This window comes from Hyperolius riggenbachi, chromosome 10 (assembly GCF_040937935.1).
Source record: "Hyperolius riggenbachi isolate aHypRig1 chromosome 10, aHypRig1.pri, whole genome shotgun sequence".
Taxonomy (NCBI): domain Eukaryota; kingdom Metazoa; phylum Chordata; class Amphibia; order Anura; family Hyperoliidae; genus Hyperolius; species Hyperolius riggenbachi.
In genome coordinates this window covers 190626354-190650533 of record NC_090655.1, presented here as the reverse complement: position 1 = coordinate 190650533, position 24180 = coordinate 190626354, and the positions used below count along the sequence as shown (strand labels likewise).

The following is a 24180-nucleotide window of genomic DNA, read 5'->3' as shown; positions in this document are numbered from 1 at the left end:
TTAAGGTAGCATAGTAACTTTCCTACTGATGATTACATTGGACAGCAACCACCGATTTTATTTGGTGTGATTTTGGCCTCTTGCACACTGCAAGTGATTCCGATTCAGATTCCGCTTTTTAATCAGTTTTTACATCCGATTCAGATTCCGATTTGCAGTTTGCTCCCTGCACACTGCAAATCTGAATCGGATGTAAAAACTGATTAAAAAGCGGAATCTGAATCGGAATCACTTGCAGTGTGCAAGAGGCCTTACTGCGTTTCCATTGTTCTGTACACCGTTCCCCCTCTAACGCCATTTGCATTAAAGTCATAATACTGGTGAAGACTGCACAGCGCCTGGCCATTCACAAGAAACAGACACATGAAGAACACTGGCAAATGTTTGCTATATATTTCAGTAGCTGTCAGGCTGTCTCTGCACATTTGTTGTGATGTGTATATTTGTTGTGAGGTGTACAGGTTTTCATTTAGGGAAAATAATATTTTAACAGCATAAATTTGGGCAGCTGCATGATACCTGAAAATGCAACTAATGTACACTTTTGTGTTTGGCCTAATGATACATTTGTAATGCTTGTACAGTATTGGTGCTTAGTGTTTAGCCTAGCAGTGGCATCCCCAGCCTCATTGCTGTGCCCTGGCTAGTGACAATAACAGATGCCTGGCTGACTGGGTTAAATTAAGAGGTGACCTAGTATAGGCAAAAATAGAAACAGATTAATAACTGATTGCATTGCAAGCTGCAAATATACTCCAGCCTTCAGATGGAGCGTATACATATTTAACACAGTGCAAGCAGGGCTGCCCCATCCTCCATGTACATGGAACCTCGATTATCAACAACCACTTCTGACAAAATTACGTTTTCTATTCTTGGATTTTTCCTGAGTAGCTTTATTACAAGACATATGTTATATGGAAAGACGGTGTATACTATATTCCTAACACAATGTGTGGAATGTAGCTAAAAATAAATGTGACGCTACAATTATAGAGGATCTCCACTTTAGAATAAAAATATTTATAACATATAAGTTTCCTCACAGTACAAGTCATTCTGTAACTAGATGCCCCTAAAGTGAACCTGAGGTGAAAATAAACTGATGAGATAAACAATTATATTTATCCTTCTACTCCTAAAAATCATTTTTTTAAGTATCCTAGTGTTTTTTTTTTTTTTTAAATATTTAAACATTTACAAAGTAGATTGAATGTTTTACAGCCTCTAATCAGTGGCAGCCTATTAAGTGTCCCAGAGTTAGAAAAAGGTCAATAATGAATTTATTTTATCTCTCCGTGCCCTCAAAAGTTGTATTCTGCCAGGAAAACTTTTATGGCTGTAATTTGCTTATCAGTGAGGTTTACTATATTACCATCAAGGTACCCACAAGACAGAAGCTGTCACTTCCACCCATAGAAATTAACTCTTCTAGGCAGCAAAATAAAACATGTAAAACAGCCTGGTTATTAATATGTTTTGTACTGTACTACATACACATGTTCAACTCATCATGTCACATATTGCCTTGGGTACACTTTAAATATTGACTTTCAACCTTCATCTACAGGTCTTCAAGTAGATTTCTTGGAAAATACTGCAATACTGTCCACAACTCCCATATCTCGGTTGCATGCACAGAAATTTGCACAAGGCAGGAAGTAAAATTCTGTATCTGTTTGCACCTCTATATTCACTGGTTTTACTGCAATGACACTTGTCATTGGATTATCATAAACATTTGGTTGCCAACAAGCCCATACTTCCATAGGCATTGTTCCCAAAGCGCTGATTAGGATCTGCACAGGGGTGATAAGGAATGATGCCATGGTACAACTTGCAAACAGAGGGAGGGTAACATTTTAAAAGCACAGTTTGTTTTCAAGCAGGGATTATTTTCCATATTTTGTATATTAAAACTCACAATTGAGGATCAGTAAAGCCTAGTTATGGTACAAGAAAATTCCAGCTCTTTCTGCATAATGTTATTTCCCATGGTCACAATAGGGAGCTCTGATTCATGTAGCTGTCTTGTACTGTACAGTAGGAGCAATCCATCACTAACCATGTATCACTTGTTATTGTGGTTGCTTTATTAGTCACTTTATTAGTCACTAAATGTGTCACTGTACTTGATGATGTCACTTCGTGTTCCTGATAGTCTCTATATATGTTTTATCAGTTACACTTATACAGGAGAGATGGGATATGATTTTGTGCAGGTGTTTTCTTGTGACTTTAACTGAAAATAGCAGTTCACACTCCACCATTAATATGTCACAGTTGCCCTAACTGTAATATTCTACTCTTGTGGAGGAAAAAAACGTTCAGTTCTGTACAAGGCAAGGATACAGCCTCCTTACCTTGTTTTTTTGTGCATATGAAACTCAGGCAATTCACAGGCCTCTATAGAAACTGTCAGATAGCATTATGAAATTCTGCTGTCAATCAGTGAATTGAGACATGTGTAGAAATTGAGTGAGAAAGGTTCCCGCTCCTACCCAGTGAACACATTATGCAAAAACACAGAAAGTGGAATCAATCCTGAAACTTAGGATGTTTAGGGTGGAGGGAGTGCAGCCTTGGGCACCTCTGTTTTGTGGAAACCGGCTAGTCCTTCTAGTCAATATGGAAGTCCATGGGCAATTGGCCAAATGGACCAGCAAGCTGCTGCAAATGGGAAGTGTGTGCAACAGCTGTTAAAGTTTAGGATATTTAAATGATAGATTTAAGGGTACAGTATATACTACATCATTGCTTCTGGCCAAATTTCCAGGACAGTAGGCAGGGTTCACATTTATCGCGGAAAACTGAACGGCTTTCCCTATGTGTTTTTTTTTTCACATTAACATTTTTTTTTTGTTTGAATGCCAATTTTTGTTTGCATTTTTTCAGAACTACTAATTTTAGAAGTGTGATTCTGAGTTAACTTTCAATGAATGTGTAGCAGATGGGGTTTTGCACATTTGCAAAATGCATGTGAATTTTAATGAGTGTGATACTTGTCAAAGCTTCACTTTTAAAAGGAACCCGAAGTGAGAGACATATCGAGGCTGCCATGTTTTTATTTTCTTTTAAACAATACTAGATGCCTGGCAGTCTTGCCGGTCTTGCTGGTCAGTAGTGTCTGAATCACACCTAAAACAAGTATGCAGCTAATCTAGTTAGACTTCAGTCAAAAACATCTGATCTGCATGCTTGCTCGGGGTCTAAGGTTACATTTATTAGAGGCAGAGGATCAGCAGAACAGCCAGGCAGTGTGCATTGTTTAAAAATAAATAAAGGTCAGCCTCCATATGTCTCTCACATTGGGTACCCTTTAAATGGATTTATAATCCACCTTTGAGAATTGATGGAACCATGTAGAGTGTGGGCAGGATATGAAAATGTGGCAATACAGAAATGTGGTTAAACACAAGGAGAGGTTGGTAGGTAAGTAACTGTTGAACCTGAAGACTAATGTTGTTAGTTTCAGAGTCCTGAGCATCCCACCCCGATGCAAAAAACGTGTAAAACCGACCTTAACCTTCCACCGCTCAGGTCCCGCTGGGCCGATTTGCATAATTTTTTTTTTTGCTACACGCAGCTAGCACTTTGCTAGCTGTGTGTGCAATCCGATCGCCGCTGCTCCCTGACGATCCGTCGCGCCGCAGCCGCCCCCCCCCCCAGACCCCGTGCGCTGCCTGGCCAATCAGTGCCAGGCAGCGCTGAGGGGTGGATCGGAGTCCCCTAAGACGTCACGACATCGAGGACGTCGGTGACGTCATCCCGCCCGTCGCTATGGTGACGGGTAAGCCCTCCAGGACCTCCGACCTTGTCTCGCTGCACGATATAAAAAAAAAAAACGGCTGTGCTGCCCCCTGGCGGATTTTAATAAACCGCCAGGAGGGTTAATATAACTAAATTTATATGACTGCTTTGTTAGATGAAAACTCTGTATAAATACATGGTTATAACAGGTCATGGCAACACAAGACGTTTTGTAATGGAATGTTATTAAAACTTGCTTTATTGCATTAGTCTGCAGCCTCATCTAATTTGATTAAGCTGTCAGCTGTACTTATTTACAACCATAACAGTCTATTCTTCAGTCCATAGGCTTCCCTGCCATACCCAGCTCTTGTCTCCTTGGTTCAGAACTCTCAGGAGTACATGTCAGGCATTCACTGAACGTTTTGCTGCAATGAGCCTTTCATTTCCAGGAGCAGTAAAATTACTATTTTAAAGGTGATGCCAGTTTTTAAATTTTACAACCCTGGCACAGTGGCACCTACACTTAGCATTTCTTTTCAAGACCTTACTGCGAGGCTCAGCAGTTCTCTGCCGGGTCTTGTGAATACAATAATAAATATAGGGAAAAGCAACAAAATACAAAGTGGTATTTGAGAGAAAGACATATTACATTGCCATATTGTTTATTGTTCACCAGTGTAATTGTGTAATCTGCTCTCAATGATTGACTACATCAACTTCATGAACTTCCTCAGTCATACCCTAACCCTGATTGACTACATCAACTTCTTGAACTTCAAAAGTGGAGAAAAAGAGCGCTCCATAGTGTAACACCACTTTAATAAAACAAATTGCGCAAATTAAAATACACTTACTAGATGTAAGATGAGTACAAACATGTAGTTGGGCTAAAGGCTTCAAATCCTTCCAAGGTGGGAACACCCTCAGACTACCGTGGCCATCGGAGTAGAGTGGATCTGGTGGAAACTGACCCTGGATTCCCCACCAAGGAGTATACGTGTGCTGGTGGCGTTTTTACGCGTTTCGGCGTTCCACGCCTTCATCAGGTTATCTGATGAAGGCGTGGAACGCCGAAACGCGTAATAACGCCACCAGCACACGTATACTACTTGGTGGGGAATCCAGGGTCAGTTTCCACCAGATCCACTCTACTCCGATGGCCACGGCAGTCTGAGGGTGTTCCCACCTTGGAAGGATTTTAAGGCTTTAGCCTAACTACATGTATGTACTCATCTTACATCTAGTAAGTGTATTTTAATTTGCGCAATTTGTTTTATTAAAGTGGTGTTACACTATGGAGCTGTTAGAGTCCAGGAACTGTTGACCTTACCACTGAGATAGAACCACCCCAGCGCAGAGTCTAAGTGACCACGGGTCTTCACCAACACTCCCCTAAAGGGAATGCCGGAACACCCCCCTAATGGGGATGCCGCGCTTCGCTGCCTAGTGCCCACCAGGTTGCGCTGAGAATAGCTCCACAGTGATTCAGAGAACAGGTGAATACTGATGGGTGTAGGGCTGATGATTGCAGGCGTAGTCCACAAGGCAGGTCCAGAGGTCGGGGCAGGCAGAAATCAAGGATGGTCGGGGTCACAAGCTGAGGTCAGGGCAGGCGGCAATCCAGGGTATCGGAATCACAAGCCAGAGGTCAGGGCGGGCAGATATCAAGCGGAGTCGAGGTCACAAGCCGGGTCACAACAGGGAATCAGATAATCAAGGTAGGTAATATACAGGAAACACTAGCCAAACTGCCAGAACTAGCAGCACTGCAGAGAAGGGCAGAGCTGCTTAAATACTGGTGGCCATTAGAACTCTGGCGCCAAAATCAACGCCTGCGCGTGCGCAGTGCACAATGCTCCGTGCACGCGCGCTCCCGCGCATGCGCCGTGCGCAGCGGCGTGTGCGCGCGCGCTACTTCGTGTATGCGCGCGCAGCGCCCCGCGCCGTGCGCCATCTTGGATCTGAGAGGAACTACTAGGCCCAGCGTTCCTCCGCGCGTGCGTCTGGAAACCCCTGCCTGGGCAAGCTGAGAGTCCTTGGCCTGGTGAGTATAACATTGCCCCCCCCCTACTGGCAACCTCCGGGTGCCCCCAGGTCTAGGTTTCTGTGGGAATCTTTGATGAAACTGTTTTATCAATCTGGGAGCATGAACATTCTGGCCCGGTTCCCAAGAGTTCTCCTCCATCCCAAACCCCTTCCACTTAACCAAATACTGGATGGAATTTCTAACCCTTCTGCTATCAAGGATCTGTTCGACCTCAAATTCCTCCACTCCCTCAACCAGGATGGGAGCTGGAGGACAAGCAGTGCGTCCCGGAAAGTCACTAACCTCAACCTTCTTCAAGCAGGAGATGTGGAACACTGGATGGACCCGTAAGGATCTTGGTAAGGATAGTCTGAAGGCCACTGGATTAATCTGTTCCAGAACAGGAAAAGGCCCAATAAACTTTGGCCCAAGCTTCTTTGAAGGGCAACGCAACTTCAGGTTAGTTGTGGAGAGCCAGACCTGGTCCCCTGGTAAAAGACTTGGCCCCTCCTTTCTGCGTCTATCAGCAAATCTTTTACTCTTTTCTCGGGATGCTTTCAGAGCTTCTTGTATTTTAATAAAGTTTTCAGTGATGAAAGATATTCTTTCCTGGACTCCAGGTAACTTGGACTCAGACTTGATATCCAGTAGAAATGAGGGATGGAATCCATAGTTCATAAAGAATGGGGATTGGTTAGTGGAGGTATGGACCGTGTTATTAAAAGCAAATTCTGCAGTAGCCAGTAGTGAGGACCAGTCATCCTGTGAAGCAGAGGTGAAACATCGGAGGTATTGTTCAAGAGTTTGGTTGGTTCGTTCTGTCTGACCATTCGTTTGCGGGTGATAACCTGAGGATAATGAAGAATGAATTTTAAGTTTCTTGCACAGCTCCTGCCAGAACTTAGAGGTGAACTGGACTCCCCGATCTGAGACAATGTTCTTGGGTAAGCCGTGCAACCTGACTATTTCTTTTAAGAAAATCTCAGCCGTCTCCGCCGCTGTAGGTAACCCTGGGAGAGGGAGAAAGTGCGCCATTTTGGAGAAGCGATCAACGACCACCAGGATAGTTGTGAACCCCTTAGAAGGGGGTAGTTCGACAACGAAGTCCATGGCAATGTCTTCCCAGGGTCGTTCTGGAACTGGTAGTGGGTGTAACAACCCCCATGGCTTGGTGCGGGAACTTTTGGATCGCTCACAAGTCTCACAGGTCTTCACGAAGTGTTTACAATCCTTAGAAATTTCAGGCCACCAAAAGGTTCTTAGAAGTAGGTCGAGAGTCTTGGAAACTCCAAAATGGCCTGCGAGTCTATCATCGTGGCAGGCCTGCAGGACCAGAAGTCGTGACCTGTAGGGAACAAAGATCTTGTCCTGGTGATAGTAAAGTCCATCTTTGAGAAGGAGGTCAGGAGGGTTTTCGAGGAGAGCGGATTCTTGCTGGAGGGAGGTACGTAGACTTGATTGGAGGAGTAGAAAATGTTGTGAGGAAAGTATCTTCTCTGGAACGGAGTTAGGGCTGGCCTCTGAATGGAACATGCGTGATAGAGCATCCGGTTTGGTGTTTTTAGAGCCTGGACGGTAGGTTAAGTGAAAGTTGAATCTTGAGAAGAACAGGGACCACCTGGCCTGTCGAGGTTTTAATCGTTTTGCAGAACGGAGATACTCGAGGTTCTTATGATCTGTGAAGATGAGGATAGGATGCTCTGCTCCTTCTAGCAAGTAGCGCCATTCTTCCAAGGCCGCCTTGATAGCAAGAAGTTCCCGATCTGCCACGTCATAGTTCTTCTCCGCACTGTTAAGCTTCCGGGAGAAGAAGGCAATGGGATGAAGAATATCTTTTGAATCAAACCGTTGCGACAGGATAGCTCCAACAGCTATTTCCGAGGCATCAACCTCCAAGATAAAGGGTCTAGAGGGTTCTGCGTGTCTCAAAACGGGTGCTGAGGTGAAGCAAATCTTCAGTTTTTCAAAGGCTTGCTGAGCTTCGGAAGTCCAGTGAAAGGCTTGTCGGGTACTGGTCAGCCGCGTGATGGGGGCCACAACTCGGGAGAAATTCCGGATGAATCTTCTATAGAAATTCGCAAATCCGATAAACCTTTGCACGGCTCTTCTATCAGAAGGAACTGGCCAGTCCAGAATGGATGAGACTTTCTGTGGGTCCATCTCTAACCCCTCTGGAGAAATCCTCAGACCCAGGAACTGGATAGACCCCTTCTCGAACTCACACTTCTCGGGTTTTGCATAAAGTCCATGAGTTCTGAGTCGCGACAGTATCTTCTTAACATGAATGCGGTGCTCCTCCAGAGATGAAGAAAATACCAGAATGTCATCTAGATACACAACCATGAAGTCATCGATGAAATCTCGGAAGATGTCATTCACGAAGTGTTGGAATGTGGCTGGGGCATTGCATAACCCGAAAGGCATAACTAAGTACTCGAAGTGTCCGAACCTGGAACGGAAAGCCGTCTTCCACTCGTCTCCCTCTCTTATGCGGATTAAATTGTAGGCTCCACGAAGGTCCAATTTGGAGAATATCCGGGCAGTACGGAGTCTTTGAAATAAGTCCGACATGAGTGGCAAAGGATACCGATTCTTGATCGTGATTCTATTCAGCTCTCTGTAATCAATGCATGGACGGAGGGAGCCGTCCTTCTTCTCCACAAAGAAGATTCCGGCCCCGGCTGGTGAAGTGGAGGGACGGATGAACCCCTTCTTCAGGTTCTCATCAATATAGTCCTTTAATACTTGGGATTCGGGCTCAGATAATTGATAAGTCCTTCCAAAAGGGATAGCAGCTCCAGGCTGGAGATCAACAGGACAGTCGTAGATGCGATGCGGGGGTAAAACATCTGCTCCAGACTTGTCAAACACATCCAAGAAGTCATGGTAGGCCGAGGGAACAGAGTCTTTCTTCTCAGAATTCAGGCAGAAGAGAATACCCGCCCGGGGGAAGCAACTGCGAAGGCAATAGTCTGAATGGAAGGACACTCTCCCCGTTCTCCAGTCGATAGAAGGATTGTGCATCTTCAGCCAGGGCATGCCCAGGATAATTGGGAAGAGAGGAGATGGCAGCAAATCAAAGCAGAGGTATTCCTGATGCTCCTCTTGGATAATGATCTTGAGGGGAAGAGTCTCTGTTGTGATGGGGCCAGAGTTAGTGGAAGAACCGTCGGCTAACTGAATGGTGAGTGGTACCCGTTTACACCGGGTTGGAATCTGAAGTTGAATAGCCAGGTTGATGTCTAGGAAGCAGGAGCAGGCTCCAGAGTCAATAATAGCGTTGACTTTAACGATCTCTCCTCTGGGGCCCTGAAACGAGAGAGTGAGAGGGACATGAGAGACCGCTAGGAGTTGGACAATCCTGTCTTTGCAAGGAGATGGATCAGGCTTACCGGTAGGCCTGACCGGGCAGTTCAGACGGAAGTGACCTGATGCTCCACAGTAGAGACACAAGTTGGCAGACCTTCGGCGTTGTCTCTCCTCTTGAGAGATGGCAGGACGAGCCAGTCCTAGTTGCATGGGCTCGGGGTCATCAGCAGCAGTAGCAGGAGTCGGAACAGTTGGAGAATGGGCAGTCTCAGCCATGGAGGGAAACCACAAGGGACGGGTAGGTCCGGATCTCTCCACCCGTCTTTCTCTCAGTCGTCGATCAATTTGGACAGACAGTTGGATCAGGTCTTTCAGGGTCTCCGGTACTCCCACTCGGGCTAACTCATCCTTTAAGACCTCAGATAACCCTTGTCGGAACTGGAACTTGAGTGCCGGCTCATTCCAGGAAGTGTCACCTGACCAGCGGCGAAAATCCGTCACATATTCTTCCACTGGCCTCTTTCCTTGGCGTAAAGCTTGAAGGGCGGTCTCTGCAGATGCCCCTCTTCCGGGGTCATCGTACAACTCGGCCATGGCCTCAAAGAAGGAGGCGACATTATCAACCACGGGATCCTCCCGTTCGATCAGCCGAAGGGCCCAGGCCTGAGGTTCACCCTGTAAGAGCGAGATGATAGCTCCGACCTTAGTCTCTTCACGGGAAAAGGTTCGTGGCAGCATTTTAAAGTGAAGCTGACAAGCACTCCGGAACAAGCGGAACTTAGATCGGTCCCCTGAAAACCGATCAGGTAAGGGTAATTTAGGCTCCGGTATCACACTCAGGGCGCCTTCCCCAGGAACAGGTGCCAGGTTAGCAGCTGGAGCTTGTGCCACTGCCGCAGGAGGGACAGCCGCAGGAGTCACTGGCTGGCTTCGGAGGAACTCCCGGATCTCGGAGTTCTCTTTCTGAACTTCTGCCACTGAAAGTCTTAATTGAGACACCATCTCGCACAAGAGATCCATCTGGGTTGACCCTACACCAGTATTCATAGTGGCTGCTAGTTACTGTTAGAGTCCAGGAACTGTTGACCTTACCACTGAGATAGAACCACCCCAGCGCAGAGTCTAAGTGACCACGGGTCTTCACCAACACTCCCCTAAAGGGAATGCCGGAACACCCCCCTAATGGGGATGCCGCGCTTCGCTGCCTAGTGCCCACCAGGTTGCGCTGAGAATAGCTCCACAGTGATTCAGAGAACAGGTGAATACTGATGGGTGTAGGGCTGATGATTGCAGGCGTAGTCCACAAGGCAGGTCCAGAGGTCGGGGCAGGCAGAAATCAAGGATGGTCGGGGTCACAAGCTGAGGTCAGGGCAGGCGGCAATCCAGGGTATCGGAATCACAAGCCAGAGGTCAGGGCGGGCAGATATCAAGCGGAGTCGAGGTCACAAGCCGGGTCACAACAGGGAATCAGATAATCAAGGTAGGTAATATACAGGAAACACTAGCCAAACTGCCAGAACTAGCAGCACTGCAGAGAAGGGCAGAGCTGCTTAAATACTGGTGGCCATTAGAACTCTGGCGCCAAAATCAACGCCTGCGCGTGCGCAGTGCACAATGCTCCGTGCACGCGCGCTCCCGCGCATGCGCCGTGCGCAGCGGCGTGTGCGCGCGCGCTACTTCGTGTATGCGCGCGCAGCGCCCCGCGCCGTGCGCCATCTTGGATCTGAGAGGAACTACTAGGCCCAGCGTTCCTCCGCGCGTGCGTCTGGAAACCCCTGCCTGGGCAAGCTGAGAGTCCTTGGCCTGGTGAGTATAACAGGAGCGCTCTTTTTTTCTCCACTTTTGTCTTTTAATCAAGCCTCTTAACAGCCGGGCTAATAAGGAGCAGCTAAAGTGTGATCGCCAACAGCAACCCTTGGATACTGCCCTAGCAGCGCAAGATTGCATGTCTTTTTCACAACTTCTTGAACTTCCTCAGTCAAACCCTAACCCTGACTGATTGACTACATCAACTTCATGAACTTCCTCAGTCATACCGTAACCCTAACTGATTGACTACATCAACTTCATGAACTTCCTTAGTCATACCGTAACCCTAACTGATTGACTACATCAACTTCATGAACTTCCTCAGTCATACCCTAACCTTGATTGACTACATCAACTTCTTGAACTTCCTCAGTCAAACCCTAACTGATTGACTACATCAACTCATGAACTTCCTCAGTCATACCGTAACCCTAACTGATTGACTACAACAACTTCATGAACTTCCTCAGTCATACCGTAACCCTGATTGACTACATCAACTTCTTGAACTTCCTCAGTCAAACCCTAACTGATTAACTACATGAACTCATGAACTTCCTCAGTCTTACCGTAACCCTAACTGATTGACTACATCAACTTCATGAACTTCCTCAGTCATACCGTAACCCTAACAGATTGACTACATCAACTTCTTGAACTTCCTCAGTTATACCCCAACCCTAACTGATTAACTACATCAAATTCATGAACTTCCTCAGTCATACCCTAACCCTAACTGACTACATCAACTTCATGAACTTCCTCAGTCAGTCCCTAACCCTAACCCTAACTGATTGACTACATCAACTTTATGAACTTCCTCAGTCATACCCTAACCCTAACTGATTGACTACACTACATCAACTTCCTGAACTTCCCCAGGCATACCCTAACCCTACCTGACCGCAATGGACAACCAAACATCACTACCTTTTACTTTTTACTGAAGGCTCATACCCACCTCATGATTCTTCCAACAATTTTCCCAACAACCAGCGATTTTTTGAGCGATGAGCGGTCGTTTACGCAATATCACAACGTGGCTACAGGCGCACAATCACACATTACAAACATGCTGCCCCTGTAATCTCTGCGACTGATGCAAATGTTTCACCTTGCTTCATGAGAGAACCGGCCTTGGATGTGACTGTAAATATCAACCGGCTGTATAAGTGACACTGTGTTGCCTTCCTTCCTGGATAGATACCAATTGGGAAATCTATTTGAATGGTTGATAAGGGATCTTTTTATGTACAGAAGGCCTTATGTTGCTGTATGTGATGACATTGAGCAGAAGAAAGGAAAGGAGCCACTGATACATGATGTGAGGAAACACATCTAAGTCCCTGCTCATTCAGCACATTCATGTCTGGATAGATGTGGACACTTATCTCTGCAAGAACAGATAATCTGTACCAGTGAGTCCTAAGTACCTGGATACTTTGGGAGACAGAAAGAGCTCAGTACTGAGTGGCTACTCTAACACAGAGCTACCTTGTATAGCAAAGGGAGGTGCTAGGCATTCTGTGAGGGAATATGCTGGTGCACTTACAGGGGCACAGCCACTAAAGGGCATGCTTCCTATTGATGGACCTTAGTGCTTGCTCCCTGTGCTTTGTTTTGGGGACAGGAAACTAGGAGAAGAGTAGGTTCTCACTTGTATTAAAAACGTATCCGTGGCTCAGTTTTTTGCGTCGGATCAAAAACGGAGCCACCGATAGCAGTGGAAAAAATAGCAGCCGTCTTCACTCATTAAAAAAACAACGGATCCAGCTGTGTTCCCGAGGACCTGTTTTCAAAACCTGAATGAACTACCCGGATTTGCATGATTTTCACGGACCCCGGATACACAGAGGGTAGTTAAAATCAATGGCAAAACGGATCCCCCTTGACACGGATCAGTTTCTGTGTCCCAGCCTGTGGGTGGGGAGGGGGCCGCCATGCTGGAGGGGGTAGCAGTCAGGACAGAGGTCCAGCTATTTGTGTAAAATTTGTTAAAATATAATGTCCACAGCGAGCGGGGAAGATTACCTTCTCTCTTCTTCCACCGCTTGCCGCATCACTTCCTGCAATGCCACCCTCCAAAGTACAGAGGGCGAGCGGTGGAACGCAAAGAGAGGAGGTAAGCGTCCCCGCTCGCTGCCGACACTATATTTTAACAATTTGCGCAAATAGCTGGAGGGGAGCGGGGACGGGGGACCCAGGCCCCGCCGCCGGCTGTCACCCCTGTCCTGGCTGCTACCCCCTCCAGCATGGCAGGCCCCTCCCCACCCACAGGCTGGGACACAGTTTATGACTGATTGCTATTTTCCCCATAGTGAGACAGCTTCTGAAAGAGGTTTTCTACCAAACCTCTCCACAGAATAGTATGTGCTACTTGGTAGTTATTTTTAGGTACTTGTTTTTACCTGAGAACCAGGAACTGCTGCTTAAAGCAAACCTGAAGGGAAAATAAACTTACGATATAATGAATTGTATGTGTAGTACAGCTAAGAAATAGAATATTGGTAGCAAAGAAAAGAGTCACATATTGTTTTCCAGTACAGGAAGAGTTAAGAAATGTCAGTTATCTATGCAAAAGAGTTTCTCTGAGCTCTTCGAACCAACTTATGGTTCCCTTATTCTATAGTGCATCCTTTTGTCTTCATTATTGTGCTGCCCCAGTATAGTTCCCTGGCACATTCCATATGGGTGCTTTTGGAATGTGGTGGTGGTGGGCTGCACTTATGGTCCTGCATTTATGACCTGAGTATAAACTATGATTTTAGTATACACAAGTATATAGTTATATATCTAGATTATATAGAAATTCATGTATACCCGCTTATTATTTATATCCTCAGAAACTTGGTGGCCCTTCCCAGTGGCCAGCCTCTCCTCCATGCTGCTGCTGTAGCCCCTATTCTGTCCACTTCTTGCGCTCTACTTGTGCATGTTGCTGCATGGCTGTGTGTAGCAGCTGCTGCCAGGACTGCACTGGGCATGAGCGGTTACTAATGTTTCTTAACCACACATGCCAAATACGCTCTCGATCATTGCTACTGTACACAGCCAATTGGAAGCGTGATGCATGCATAGTGGACAAGGTATACACCTTGTAGTGCATGCGCAGTTGGAGCTGTGAACTGGGGGTACGGCGGCAGCACAGAGGAGAAGCCAGCCAGAAGAGGGGACTACTAAGTGCCTGAAAACATAAAGAATATGCTGGTATCCATAACTTTTAATTTTCTTTTTTGCCTCAGGTACACTATTAGGGCTAGTTCACAGACCAGGTTTTATTGGGCATCGTTTTTTTTTGGTTTTCCTTTAACACAGTGTGAATGCAACAGATCCGTCAATCTGGAAAAATCGCTCCCTCCCCAAACTCGCAGTCCATTTGCTGGAACAGGCCGAATGGATCTGTTCCAACAGAGCAATGTGAACGGGTCCTATTGGTTAACATAGGACACGTTCACATCTTTTAGGATCAGTTCCTTTACGGTCCGCTAAACAAATCATTTTTAATGCCAATGTGAACCTAAAGCAAACCTGAATGGAAACTAAACAGATAATGAGATGAACAATTAGCAGTGTTCTCCCAGGCTCTTTTAGGCGGGTGCTCCACCCAGCTAGTTTTGGTGAGCACCCGGCTGTTATCAGCTCACCTCCTCCTCTGCTGTAAGCAGGGTTGCGCACAGAAGCACCGGCCCTGCATTCTCTCATCTTGCACCACCCGGCTACTTTTTGATGCCACCCGGCTGGAAAAAAATTCTGGGGAGAACACTGAATTAGGTCTATACTCCTGCTCCTAAATATGACTTTGAGGCTAGGTTTCCACTTGTGTGTTTTGTATTAGATTTTTTGCATAAAAAATCACTTTAGTAACAGTAGTGAATGGGGCCATTTCCATTTAATGCAAACTTTCGTAAGCGTTCATATGGGCAAAAAAAATCTGAGGTCCTGCTTCATTTTATCGGAAATTTTACGTGTATCGGCCGCGATTCGCATATAATGCTTTGCAATGGCATCGCATAGCAATGTAAATTTTTGCGCTATTTGCGTGAAAATTGCATTAAATGCGTGGATACAGGAAACTGTACAAATTTACATGCAAATTTTCGCCAAACAGAAAAATCGCTTGCAATTTTTTGGGATGCGAAAATTTCCCGCTGCAGTGGAAACGTAGAGAAAGAATCTCACAGCGTTATTTTGTGTTTAAAAGTAAAAAAAAGAAAAAAGGAGTTAGGGTGATCCTGAGCCGAAGCTTAGGATCAGAATCAGATATTTAACTAAAGAGAGGGAAGCCTCAGGATCCCAGTGAGGCTTCTCTCAGTGCTCTGATATCCCCCGTCACTGAGTACGGCTCCCCTCCACATCGGGGCTGTGCTCCTCTTCTGTCATGGGCGCGGCTGTGCAGTAGCGGCGCAAGCAGGAAGAGGAGCTGTGCGGCCCCGATATGATTACCCACATCGGGGCCGCACATAGCGATGGGGGAAATCAGAGCACTGAGCTGAGCCTCAATAGGATCCTGAGGCTTCCCTCTCTTTATGTAAGTATGTCATTTTGTATCCGAGCTTCAGCTTGGGTACACTATAAAATTCATGTCTGTTTCACGGCAAACAGGTGGGTTATGTACGGTTTAATCACCGATCCTGTAGAAGGATTCCATGTAATTTTGAACATACTGACCTTGATTTACTGAGGTTGGCCAAGAATGGAGAGCCTGGACTGAACTTATTAACAATTGCTCGCTGTTAGGTGGAAAATGAGTCATGTCAGGTCATAGTGAGAGTTGCTACAAAGTGAGTGAAATAGGAGCTGCAAATACAGTAAGAATATTTTGTAGTGAATCCTGGACTAACTGTATATACAGTATTAAATTGTTGTACTGCATCTGACTGCAATTGAATTACTGTCATTTTACTATTCTTTCGATCTTCACTATGATTTGATATAATACAGGGGGTGGGGTGGGGGGGCACCTAATAGACAGGATTGCTGGATAACACAGTTCTGCACTGCTCTCCAGCCTCAGTCATCAGGGCTGTAATCTTTTTTTCTTGAAACAGCTTCGTGCTAAATCACCACTGACTTTGCTGAGATGTGGTTGCTGGCTGCTGGTTAATCAGCTAAAGCCTGCTGACTTCCAGTGTGCTTGTTTGGTGCCCCATACTAATTCCATTGCTCTATTGCTACTCCTAATTCCCCCTCCACACCCCATAGAACAGAAGAGACCTCTACCAAGCCTCCACTCTTCATAGAACAGAAGAGACCAAGCAACAGGTCTGTAAAGTAACCATTCCAAAAACTAAGAGCAGTCACTAAGTATCATTCTGGATGGCAGTAATTGGCCATGTCTACATAGCGTTAGTGAAATGAAATCAGTAGGAACAGCATTTTGTAAACTGTTTTATTTTAAAAGCTAAAACTTGAAAGGACCTCTGTCGTGAAAATCTTAAAGTTTAATATACATGTAAACATATACAAATAAGTACGTTTCTTCCAAAGTAAAATGAGTCATAAATTACTTTTCTCCTATGTTACTGTCACTTACAGTAGGTAGTAGAACATTTCATTTTAAGATTTTTCGCAACAGTTCCTCTTTAATCATCATATTTCTATGCATGATTTAAGTTTGTTCCTTAACATGGTACATCTTCCACCATCTAAAGAAGCTAAAGAAATCTGTTGTGATCCAAGGAGTTTTTGAATTTTTCAGGTCAGTAAGTCATTCCTGCCACAGACATGAGGATCTGAGGTATAGGTCTGGTGCACCTGTGCAAGCAAATCCAGTCATAATCTGTTACAGTTAAAGTCTTCAGGACTAAACAGAACTCACATCAATAATGGGTGGGGTTCTTTGCAGTGTTTGCAGAAATATAATCAGGATTCATCTGAGCGTGATGGGGTTCAAAGTTTGAATTTTAGTTCAAGAGTTCTTTTATTGACACTTGTATTTACAGAAAACATACATGATGTATATTCATTCATACGAACCCAGCATGGGGTAAGCATGCATGACTAGCAGCAGTGGTCCAGAAGCAGGCATTGGTCTTGCTGGAAAGCACAAGCGGTATACCATGACAGAGATTATTTATAAGAGGAAAGAGGCCAGGACATTCCTTCACGCAGTAAAAAAAAATCCATCACCCCACTGGCAGGCAGCGCTTAATACAGTAGGTTGTTCCTGTATTCTGACCAAGGACCCCAAACTTTGTCAAAATGGAGTTTGTCCTGAAGTCTGGCATTAATATAAATATTAATATAAATATTTCTTATCAATGTTCCCAAGGACCTGCTTATAGTCTAGTTCTGTTTTCCACCATTGAGATGCAACATCAAAGTTTGAATTTCCGTGCCGTAATATCCAACCATATTTCCCAAAAGTTTGGGATGCTGTGAAAAATGTAAATCATAACAGAATGTGGCGATTTCAAAATTACTTAAACTAACAGCAAGTACACTCCCGTGGATATGTCTCACTGCATAATAATGGGGTGTTACAGAGCACAAAGTTATGTGTTCATAAAGGCCAGGTGGATTTTCATACAACATATGATATGTTAAAACTGAGAAATTGTAGTGTTCAAAGAAAATATACAGTATACTCATTTGCAAAATAATGTCGGCAAACGTTTTAAAAAAAAGTTGGCACAGTTACAGAAGAGTTTCATTTTGCTTAAAGAGACTCCGACCAGTACTGCAAAATACTTAAAGATGCATACCTTTCTGTAGGTTGTGCTTGACTCTTTCATTTGGTGCCTGAATCGCCATTCTACACCAAATAGTTTTCGTTCGAGTTCAATTTAAAAATAGCGGATGTCATCTTGGCCATGTTATAACTTCAAGTTCACCCTGTCTTCTCTGTTAGAGAAGTGCATCACTGAATGAAGCAGGAAGAGGAAGTGACACGCATGGCCATTGCAAGAGGCTCCTCCAGAGAGGTCATAGCACGACTTTGTTAGAAGTCGTCTGGCTTAAAGGCATACCCATGAAAGGTGCTTGGAGTCCCTTTAAAAAGCACCAGGTGAACCATGTCCCAGCTAATTATTTTAATTGGCAACAGGTCTGTTACATGATTGGCTAGAAAAAGAGCATGATAGTGAATTAGAGTCTCTCAGAATTAAAGATGAAGAGGGGCACATCATTCTGTGAAGCAGTGCATAGACACCTATTACAAAGAACGTAAAACTGCATTTTTTTTTGTCTATAATACATAATATATATTACCGGTAAATGATTGAGAATATCGAGAGAAAATATTATATTCAAGGGACAAAGCCGAAGTCATTGATCGATAGTCATGATCTTCTGGCTCTCAGGTTGCCCTGGGTTAAAACAGGAAAATGCAAAAATCCACAATGCATTGTAGTACAACAGCAGAGCTTTATAGTAAAAGAGTCTGGGTGCTAAATGGGCCTGCCAACAATCCAGGCTTGTCACTCATTATGGAATCAAATAATCCAATAAAGTAGACCTTAATCTAGCAGCTGAACTTCTACATCCATGCATTAATGGGAACATGTTTGGCTTTCTAAAGGACAGCAGTTGGTCTCCTGAATTTCCAAACATCTACTGAGTATTGGTAAAAGGAGAGGTGATGCAATCGTGTGGTAAACAGGCCTCTCTTCCAAAGTTTTTAAAACATTGTTAGTGGCATCAAATACTCAGTTTTATCATCTGCTATGTTGTCTTTGTAACATTTTCCTTTTATCTACATTTTACAGTGCCACAGCTTTTTAGTAATGGGACTGTCTCATGGTAGTTTTATGATAAAGGCTGCTGTATGTAAATAAAAGTGCCTGTACCAATGCAGAAAATGATTCTCATTATATAACTTCTACCTAGTTTCCTTTTTCCTGTCACCAAAACTTCAGTTGCTAGATTCCTCTAATTAGTCAGCGAGTTTTAAAATGTCTCTTCCTTTTATGGTGCCATTTTTTTTTTACCAATTTTATTTGTCTCTAAAATCCTGCAGAATTAGACATGACAATAGACCCTGGCGACCCCCACCATTGTGTGCCCCCCTCGCGAGGGAGAAGGAGGCCTGCTCCTGTCAGCACATGCAGTGTTAAATGGAGAGCAACGGCAGTGGAGTGTTTTGTATTGCTTGCTTCCGGCAATGGAACAGGTCCTCCTCACTCCTCTTCTGTGTAGCAGCGCGTCTGGTAGCCAATCACCATGTGGCTCACGACGCCTGTCACATGACAGGAGCTGCATGGTGACTGACTGCACAGCGCGGAGCTACACAGAAGAGGGGAGTGAAGAAGACCTGTCCTGCTGCCAGAAGCAGGCAATGTATAAGGCTACACTGCTACCGCTCTGACAGTAGCGGGCACCTGAGGAAGGGAGGGGGGGCTGGAAGATGGGGGCCCAGGTGGCAGATAGGTTGTAGTTACAACCCTGTTCTGAATTCAGAAACCTTGAAAAGTGGATCCATAAATGCTACCAAATCCATATAAACCCTCTGAGTGGGATGAGCAGTAGGCTAGGCTAGTTAATTATATTCTGTGTTTTTATTGACATGTAGCTTCCCTGCTGTGCTGCTTGTATTGAATGATGTTACCAAATTATTTTGGAGTCAATAAGTATGTAGTGGCTTGGATTTCGTTATGAATATCAAGCAAAATGGAACGAGAGGATGAAAGGGAGGAAGTGCCATGAAAGGGGGAATTTGTGGAATAATGGCTGAGAAATGGAAATGAGGGGAAAGCAGAATGAGGAATGGAGAGAGAAGGAGCAGGGAAATGAGAACCAGGCCCGGCAAGAGAATATAGCAGAGACCAGGAGAGGCTTGCTGTTGCCGGCCTCTTTCCTGCACAATGAGAGGCTTTTGGAAAGCTAAGAAACAGAAAACAGCTGTTTGTGTAGGCCAGCTGTTTCCCTGTGTAAACTCCCTTTGTGCACTAAAACATGTTAGAATACAAGCCTCATCTGTAAGGAACAAAGACACAGAGTGTGTCCAGTGTCCACTCTGGAGAACTGGAGCTCTGAACAATTTGTTCCTGCAACTTGTGGATTTTGGGTTTAACTATTTCACTCCTAAGACAGCTGAAATACTAAAGTACCGGTAATCTGTATATCAAAATAATTTAATGTGTCTGCCACTAGCAAAACATTGTCTGTTAATGATGTACCAGCTGTAGAAAATGGGGGTGTGCATTTTAATGTTCCAGCACATTTTAGGTATTCATATTTTCACAGAAACTAATGGTACAAACGTTAATGACATTTCTTCTTAAAGGAAACCTAAACTGAAAAAAAAAATGAGTTTCACTTACCTGGGGCTTCTACCATCCCCATGCAGCCATCCTGTGCCCTCGCAGTCACTCCTGGCTCTCCCGGTCCCCCGCTGCCAGCTAGTTACGTTTTTGCAGACTGGGAGTCAGCCGGCCGCCATGCGTACCTTTTTACGCATTGCCGCTGGTGCAGGAAGCTATCACGGACATTAACAAATACATTTTTACGCGTTACGGGTGCAATGCTAAAATTTTACGCATCTCACCCGTTACGCGTAAAAATGTACATGTTAATGTCCGCGATAGCTTCCTGCACCAGCGGTAATGCATAAAAAGGTACGCATGGCGGCCGGCTGACTCCCAGTCGGCAAAAGCGAAACTAGCTGGCAGCGGGGGACCGGGAGAGCCAGGAGTGACTGCGAGGGCACAGGATGGCTGCATGGGGCTGGTAGAAGTGAAACTCATTTTTTTTTCCGGTTTAGGTTTCCTTTAAACACTGTTTTTATGTTCTTGACACCAGCTCATGTTATTCTATATCATAGTAAGTGGTGGGGAGGACTGCACTCCGACCTGGTGAGAGGCCATGATGTTGAACAGTGCTGTTAAGCTATGTGTGCTTAGGCTGGGAGCACACGTATCATAATTGGCAAAACCACACTGGTCAGTGATTTGAATGGACCACTGAGGAATTGCACGTTGTTTGCATCTTTTGCTGCATTTTACAATCCAACAGTTCTCGGCTTTTTCCTGCACAATGACGTTTCCAATTGCACTGCAAAAGCATGAATTGTTGGGGAAATAGTGTGTAGAAACCACAATCATAAACACAGAACAAATGCAACACACCACAAACCAGTGAAAATACCTACAAAATCACTGATGCAAGTGTGTTCCCAGCCCTAGGGAACATGTCCACTGAGTGCAAATTTGCATTGTGAAAATTCACATTAGCACTGAAAAATATGTATTTACAGTTTTCCTCTGTTTTCACCTTATGTAGCTTACATTTTTAAGTACCCAAAGAGCAAAAATATAAAATAATTAAGGTAAGAAAAGTAATATTGAAATGAAGTTAATCAGGAACAACTTACTTTGTGGCCCTATTCACACTAGGGCGTAATGAAACCCTATGGGCCCATTCTTACTTGGGTGATTTGCGCTAATCGCCGCAAATCGGCCAAAAACAAGCAAAAACGCCAAACGCAAACGTGTAGCCTGCACCATTTTCAGGTGATTTCCAGGCGATCGCGTTTCAGTGCTATAGAAGTGCAAAACGCAATTGCTCCAAAATCGCCGCACTGTTCAGTGATTTTTCCGCGTGAAATCACGGAAAAATCACTCCTGCAAAACGCCGCAATTTTTGCCAGCGTTTTGAAAACGCAGGTGTGAATAGCAGGGCTGTGGAGTCGGTCCAAAAATCCACCGACTCCGACTCCTCAGTTTAGGATTCCACTGACTCCGACTCCGACTCCACGACTCCGACTCCTCTAATTTGCATATTACAATTTTGTTGATTAAAAGTATGTAACATGAAATTCGTCTCTTAACTGCCAACGTTTAGGAATTTTACAAGACAACTGAAGTGAGAAGGATATGTAGACTACTATATTTATTCCCTTTAGACTAAAACTAGTCCTTGGTAAGAGTACTTGTAAAAGATACAAACCGGAACAAAGAACATCTATCAGGCCCTAGGCAATGTAAGTGTGGGTACATGTAAGAATGATGTGCAGGTACTCTGCAGGGGAATGAGGAGATTGTAAACAGACAACACCTCTGTGTTCAATGTGCACAGCATTCTCTGTGGATTCCCTGCAGCTCTGTGGGGAGTGCATATGTAGAGTATAGTACTACTGTGTAACAAAGTAAACCTGAGACAGATGAAATTAAAGTTTTATACATACCTGGGGCTTCCTCCAGACGCCTTCAGGATAATGAGTCCCTCGTTGTCCTCCTCCACCACCTGGATCTTCTGCTATGAGTCCAGGTACTTGAGCCAGTCAGGCGTAGTGCGCATGCACACACTCCGCCGCCAGGAGCATACTACACCTGTGCAGCACTATTGCGCAGGTGCAGAATGTTCCTGGCTGTGGGAGCGGCATGCGGCCGGACAGCGCTGACTGGCTGAATTACCAGGACTCATAGCAGAAGATCCGGGTGATGGAGGACAGCGAGGGACTGATTAGCCTGAAGGGGGCTGGAGGAAGCCCCAGGTATGTATAAAACTTTACTCTTCATCCATCTCAGTTACCCTTTAATTTGTAGTCACCAAACCAAATTTTAATAACCTATCACATTATTTGATTTCATCAGCAAAGGGAGTGCATACATTTGTATAAATCAGCATCAATGCAGAATTATTTCCATCTCGTTGACCATCTCTATTAGTGACACAGCTACACATCAGGCTTTATTCTTACAGCATAGATGTTATTTAGTGTATATATAAGAGATTCCTGTGTACACATCATATATACAGTCACAATCAGATATGTATATCTGACCTTCAAAATACGGGGACTGCTTTATTGAAGCAGCACAAGTAACTCATTTTGATTGGTTTATTTCATTTTTGTGGACTAAGCACAGCTATTACTGTATATATACTGTATATATACATTATTTTTAATGACTATTATCTGAGAAATAGAACATTTTATCATATTTTCTATTTTAATTACAGTTACAAATTCATTAGGAGTCGGAGCATTTTTTCCCGACTCCGACTCCAGGCACCCAAAATTGCCCGACTCCACGACTCCGACTCCACGACTCCGACTCCACGACTCCACAGCCCTGGTGAATAGAGCCTCAGTGATTATTTTGCTTGTAAATGTGCTGAACGGTGATTTTTTTCAATTAGGTGATAAATAAGTCATGTATGAGAGGTTTTGGGAATAGAGCCCAATGTGTGTTACTGGGGTTGCTATAGTAATGTGTGTACCACACTTCACCATAGCAACGCCTGCAATACCCCGGAATGCCCTAATTGGGTAATGCATGCTTTGAGTAGCAATTGGCTTACCATATATCTACATATACTAATACTGTATCTTTAGTTTTTTTTAGTTATATTTAGAGACAAATATTTTTGTGAGTTTTATATATATTTGATATATTTGCAATGATACTCTTGTCATTGTACCTCTTAGAAAAAGACATTTGCAGAGAATTGTACCTCTTAAGCATTGTACACACATGACTAAAGTCAGCTGAGGTAGCTGATAATGATCGCCGCCCCACAATCAATCCGCCCAGCCGCCAACACAAATGTGCACGCTACTCCTCCTCCTGCCAGGTGACAACACGCACATGCTGCTCCATTGTCCCTCTGCCCCCCCCCCCCCCCCCCCGGTTAGCAACATGCAGCTGACTCGCGTCTGTGCAGCCTGGCCCAGCAATGTGGCCCAAGGTGATCGCGCCACAATCCCCGACTGTCGACACCAGTCAAATAAATATTAGTAAAACGGATGCGCCAAGATTAATATACACTAAAGAGAGTTTATAAAGGGAGGTAGTGGTGGACTTACCTACCCATATATGACTTAATTTTGTAGATTTTAAATAAAAATCACTTTATTATATACTCCAATATCTGACGTGTTTTGCAGGTATAACTCGCTTCATCAGGCAAAATCAGAGATTAACTGAAATGAGCTCTGTAACAAGCCAAGCCATCTGTGTACTAATATTTCATACTGTGTCCACCGTTAGTGGAGGTGTGTTGCCCCTTACTTCGGCTCTACAGGGAGCAGGCCAGCCTCTAGGCTAAATTGCACCCAGGGCGAGGGTGTAAAAATTGCGCCCCCACATTAAGCCAGGTATAGGTGCCTGCAGTATAGGTTAGCCAGGTCTAGTTGCACTCAGTATAGGTAGCCAGCTATATGTCCCCCCAGTATAGGTAGCCGGGCATAGGTACCCCAGTATAGGTAGCCAGTATAATTGCCCCAGTATAGGTTAGCCAGGTAGGTGCCTCCAGTGTAGGTAGCCAGTATAGCTGCCCCAGTATAGGTTAGATAGGTAGGTGCCCCCAGTATAGACTAGATAGGTGGGTGCCTCTAGCAT

General features: G+C 44.6%; 1 protein-coding gene across 2 annotated transcripts in view; it reads left to right on the top strand.

Annotated features, from left to right (window-relative positions):
• ZCCHC24 (zinc finger CCHC-type containing 24) overlaps positions 1-24180 on the top strand; it is a 223995-nt gene that overhangs the window by 27412 nt on the left and 172403 nt on the right. The gene's annotated exons all lie outside the window — the stretch shown is intronic.